The sequence below is a fragment of the Cyprinus carpio genome, chromosome B1, assembly GCF_018340385.1.
Source record: "Cyprinus carpio isolate SPL01 chromosome B1, ASM1834038v1, whole genome shotgun sequence".
Taxonomy (NCBI): Eukaryota; Metazoa; Chordata; class Actinopteri; order Cypriniformes; family Cyprinidae; genus Cyprinus; species Cyprinus carpio.
The window spans coordinates 13477894-13483893 of NC_056597.1; positions in this window are offsets into that span (position 1 = coordinate 13477894).

Consider the following 6000-nt stretch of genomic DNA (forward strand, 5'->3'; position numbering starts at 1 on the left):
CTTTACTTCCCCTGGCTTTTAGCACAGTTGCATATTGTTTTTTTTTTTTAGTACATACCATCAGCAAATCGATGCGCCTGAATGCAGGTTTATAGAATTAGGTACACAGTCTACCTGTTTGGCTTCATTTTATGTCTTTTTGTGTTGATGGAAATTGGCAGTTTTATCTAGTAAGCAGTTTTAGTGCAATTAACACTCTTGGCTGAGGGAGTAGCTCACCCAGAAATGGAAATTGTCATCTTTTTTTTAACCTAATGCCATTAAATTTATGTTCTTTCTGGTAAGTTGTGTTTGTGTTAAAGGGTTTGTTCACTAATTACACCCTCATGTCGTTCCAAACCTGGTAGACCTTCATCTTTGTACGGTCTTGGAACGACATGAGGGTGAGTAATTAATGACAGAATTTTCATTTTTGGTGTGAACAGTCCTTTTTAAGTCACTAAGTTAAGCTTGAGATCTGGATCAATATGATTCATTCAGGTTTGTTTTGTGAATTGAATCAAATCCAACTAAAAATTGACGGTTTGAGCTAATTGGATGCTTCCTTTTTGAAACTCAAAAATCTCCAGTATTTTTGTGGTAAATGAAGGTTCCAAAAGTGAGTTTTTGGAGCAGTGCAATAAAAATCATCATTTTGGGATCCCCAAAGAATCTTTCAGGTGAACAGTTTGTGAAAGAACCATCATTTTCTTAATTTAAAGTTTTTTTTTTTTTTTACTTTTTATTTAAAGACTTTTTTTTGCACTTTAAAGAACTTTTTATTCACCCAAAAATGAATTCATTAATGACTCACCCTCAAGTCATTGCCAAACCCGTACGACCTTCGTTCATCTTCAGAACACAAATTCAGATATTTTTAATGAAATCAGAGAGCTTTCTGACCCTCCCGTAGACAGCAAGGGTACTACCATGATCAAGGCACAGAAATGCAGTAAGAACATCGTTAAAATAATCCATGTGACTTCAGAGGAGACGAATTGCTGAATAAAGTTATTTTTGTTTTCTTTGCACACAAAAAAGTATTCTCATAGTTTTATAAAGTTGCGGTTGATCCCCTGATGTTACATGGACTATTTTAGTGCCTTGACCGTGGGTAGTACCCTTGCTGTCATCAAAAATATCTTAATTTGTGTTCTGAGGAGTAATTATTGATATAATTTTTCATTTTTGGGTGAAATATTCCTTTAATTGTTCTTCATGGAACCATCAATGCTAATATAGAACCTTTAATTCTAAGAAAGACTTCTTTTTTTTGTCGTTGGTTTTAATTTTTAGTATAGTTAATTTGGATTTGACTTGGTGAGGATGCTCAAAGATGAGCCTGCCAAGAGCATACTTGTCAGTATCTTGTCTGCTTTTCTGCTGGCCAGAAAAGTTATTGCTGAGCTCTGATTGGCTGTGGTGTGTTTGGCTGATGAGGGAGTTTTGGAGGGAATCGGAGGGCATGAGACTGATGCTTAGGCATAATGGAGTCCATTGTGTTACCACAGCTCTAGATCGTATTCACCATCGACTTCATGTTGTGCTCTACTGCCACACCCCTCACCCTATTTACTGACCCCTGCTAGTGTTTGCTGGTGACTCACTGCTGTCATGTTTGTGCTGACCCCCTAGTGCAGCTTTAAGTCATTGTTTTAAGCCTTGGATTGGGCTAACTTGTATTTACCCAATGGTTTCTTTAAACAACCATCTCCCGATACTGTTGCTGTGGTTTAACATGTAAATCAGTGCATCCCTGCACTTCCACTATATCCAGTGAATAGAGTACCAGTGTATTCATTTCTTTAAGCTAATCAACAGCTGGTTTAATACTCTGGCGGGAGGCTTAGAAACTCAATCGCTTCCCTCCCCATTTTTTCCCAAAGTGTAAAACAGCTGCATTTTCTCATGACTCATGAAGGCAAACTCTGGCCATGTGTTCCATAGCCTTTTTTCTGTTCCAGCTCCTCCCCTCTGTGACATCATCAGTTCTGTTGCCATGATGGGTTCTGCTCATTATCCAGTGTTCTGTAGCACTAGAGCAGCTTGCATAACTGTTCCATTACTAAAACTACACTTCCATTATTTCATTGCCTTGGGCTAGTTCCTCCATACATTGATCTTCTCAATTACTTAGTAAATGCTCTCTTTCTCTTTCCTTCTCTTTCATCTAATTGTTCAATGTGGTTTTAATTGCTTGATTTGTTATTGAGGTAGAAATGTTAATAATGTGCACTATCAAACTTTGTCCTCTATGTGTGTGTTAAATTAATGTTTTTATCAGTGTGTTAATCTCCGATTTTTATGAAGCACTTAAAAACCATGTTTCCTGGTTCAATGCAGGAATTTTCAATTTGACTCGCCCCGTGAAATCATTTATTTGGAAGCCATCCTGTTAATACATCCCAAAGCAATGAATATTTAATGCTGTGAAAGCTAGCATGCTCTGCAGAAAGACACATCCTCCCCTCCCATCCACATGGCCTGTTGCTCTTTGTCTGCGAGAGCATGCAACAGTTAGGGTGTTGTAAACTGATCCGCAGGGTGTAGTAGCCGTTTGTAATCTCTTTCTCTGCTTCTATCTCTCTCTCTTCCCCCCTTTCTCTTTGGTGAAACACCAGCTGCTCTCCTTCTCCCCCTCCTTCACTCCAAAATTCCCCTCTCTGTCTGTCTCTCCCTTTATCATACCGGTCAGCTCTCCGTCACTCCCCCGGCTCTCTTAGATTTCCAGGCTCAATTTAGGATTCAGGCACTCTCTTTGGAGATCGGATTGCTCTGAGAGAATAAGCTGAATTTGAGCCTGAATTTAGGGGGGTTTTTCCCTCTCTTGTGTCCCTGACAAAAGATCATCATTGTAGTTTACTAAATCATTCTGTTAATGCAGGGATGATTGTGTCACTCTTGTGTTTTTTTTGTTTATGTTTGAAACTATGGAGCAAATTAAGTAGTGGTTGACGGATCAGTTTTATGGTTAGGATTTTTCAATTCATTCGTTTGGGTCAGTACTTCAGATTTGTACTTTGCCCTTCAAATATCTTCACTAACCTCATCATGATTTTATCTTATTTTATATGGAAAAAAATACATTTATATTTTATTTACAATTTATAGTTATATGTAAGAGTAAAACATATTTTTAGTTTTATTCAGTAAACTACATTTGATGACATTTCTTCCAAATTTTTAACTAAAAATGTTGTTTTTTAAACAACACAATACCAATGTTTTAACTTTAGAAGAATTAAGAAATCAATGTTTGGTCGAATAGGCCTGATTTATAATCAAAACAAATGAAAAAATGTGTTATTTTGACCAATTGTATATATATATATATATATATATATATAATATATATATATACAGTGGGTATTAAAATAATTATTGAAACACGTCACCAAGTTCAGAAATTTAAGAAATTCTGTGTAATAAAATGGAATGATACAAGGAAAAAGTATTGAACTACTGAAATGTATTTAATACTTTGTACAAAAGCATTTGTTGTTAATAACAGCTTCAAGACGCCTCCTGTATGGAGAAACTAGTCGCATGCATTGCTCAGGTGTGATTTGGGCCCATTCGTCCACACAAACAATCTTCACATCTTGAAGGGTCTGTGGGCCTCTACTATGTACTCTGAACTGTAGTTCATTCCATAGATTTTCTATTGGATTCAAGTCAGGTGATTGGCTGGGCCATTCTAGCAGCTATATTTTTTTTTTCTGAAAACCATTTGAGAGTTGCCTTGGCTGTGTTTGGGATCATTGTCTTGCTGAAATGTCCACCCTTGTTATATCTTCATCATCCTGGTACTGTAGCAGCTAATATTAATTTATACTGACTAGGCAGGATTGCTTTCTAATTGCTGATAGATTTCAGCTGGTGTCACAACTACAACTATTATACAACTACAGTGTAACTCTTTGGCAGCTAGGAATTCATGGTTGCTTGCGAGACTGACTATTACGAGTCATTTCTCACAAAATCAACAAAACCTTGTCTGTCTTAGACAGCAAGATACCAGTACTTTGGAGAGATATTTAAATGAGAATGAATATTCAGTACATGACAGAAAAGCAAGTCACAACTAGCACATGATCAATTAATGTAAACTGCATTGGTACAAGAGGTCAACTAACCGTTCCATCAGCTGGCCTAAAACTCACCCCGGGTCATCGGGACATCCATTGCTGACCCCAGACTATTTAGCAGATGGCTGATCTAATGCCTACAAATAAAAGAATTTAATGATAGCACATTAGACCTACACAATGAACACTAAATCACTGACATTTACACAAACATCTAAAAAACAGCAAAATGATCATTATACATTGACAAAGCTCTTAATAGCTTTGGGAACTTTTACACAAACACTTTATGCAAATATTTGTTTTTATGTTATAAGGTGAGGAGGAATTTGTTCCAACTCTAGTCACACCTTAGTTGATAAGCATATTACACTCATTCACATTGGAGCATGCAAGAGAGTGTTTTTTATTTAATAACAAGGTTACATTTAGGTGGTTGCCATTCCCAGGAGACCTTTAACTGAGTACAGTACAGTAGTTTGGTTATGTATTTGTCATTTTCTGTTTCTGTTCCTTAAAAAAGTAATTTACCTGTCAGGACCGCAGATTTTCTTTTTGACTGCAAATTGAGAAGCGACAATTTTGAAAAAGCTTGTTAGTAATGTTATGTGAAGGAAAAGCTTCACTTCTTTTTCATCTGTCACTTTAGAAAGGAGGATGTGCACACGCCTTCCTGTATTTGTGTACATGACCACGTGCGCACATGTGTGGTGTGTGTGTGTGTGTTCATGTGTGTGTTTGAGAAAGAGAGAAAACTTCTCCAGGTCAGTGTGTCTCAGCCTAGTCTCCTGACACTGGGTGGGTCTAGTGTTTTACAGGCTACTTACTTCTACATAATACTGTGTTTGTGTGAGATACACCACTGACTCTTTCAACAATTCCATCATTCATCCCATCTAAGATAACCTTTAAGCAAAGGGATAAACCACAGCCATAAATAATCCACTCCAGGAAGAAATTAACTGATTTCCTCATTCACATATATATGCTGAGTACAGATAATAAGAGAGATGCATTGCAGTACAGTAATGGAGTCATATAGGCCTTTGTTCTGCTGATCATATTCATTATTCACCAATAGGATCAGTTGGTTTTGCACAAGGAAGACTTATGCTTTATGCAAATACATTATTAACATTCAGTGCATTTCAAACATGACAGTTTTATTCCTCTTCCTGGCTATTTTTAGACATTTATCAGACATGCACACTGTCAGATAGATTTGATCAGCTCTGGCGTGTGAAATGCACCTTGTTGTCACAAATGTGAGACATTGGGAGTGGTCACAGACAGGTGTTTGCACACTGGTTTCCGGGACAACTGCTGCCATAGCAACCATGATTAGTGATGTCACAGGATACTGTCTCACAGGAGGGTGGAAGAACAGGAGCAAAGCTTTTAATTAGCTCAGGCCAATAATTAGGGGAAATCTAGTTATCGTAATAATTCATCAACAGTGGCTAAGAGCTTAGATTTTAAAACTTTGGAGTAAAAAAAGATAAAAATTTAACGTAATTCATATGCATTAGTCATTCAAGCGTTTGTTTTTTTAAGCGGGTTGTACATCTAGAATAGGGGAAATAGAAATGCCTTCAAAAACAGGAAACAGCTCTAAAATGTTCCTTGTCACAAGGAAAGTTTCTTTATAAATAATTCAAAAATATGGTTGTGCATACAGGTGCTACATTTTTCAGCATTGACACCAGCAAAACATTGAATATTAACTAATAAATAATCACTATTATTATTATTAAATGAATAAAATATTGAAATATTTATATAATATTTAAAATAATAATAAATTAATAATATAATAATCTAAATTTACCTAAACATAAAATAAAATATACAATTTTTGAGCCCTTTGTACGATTCTTTTTTTTAAATTCGGGAATATGTTGTTTTAAAAAGTGTTATGTTGGAACATAAGTCC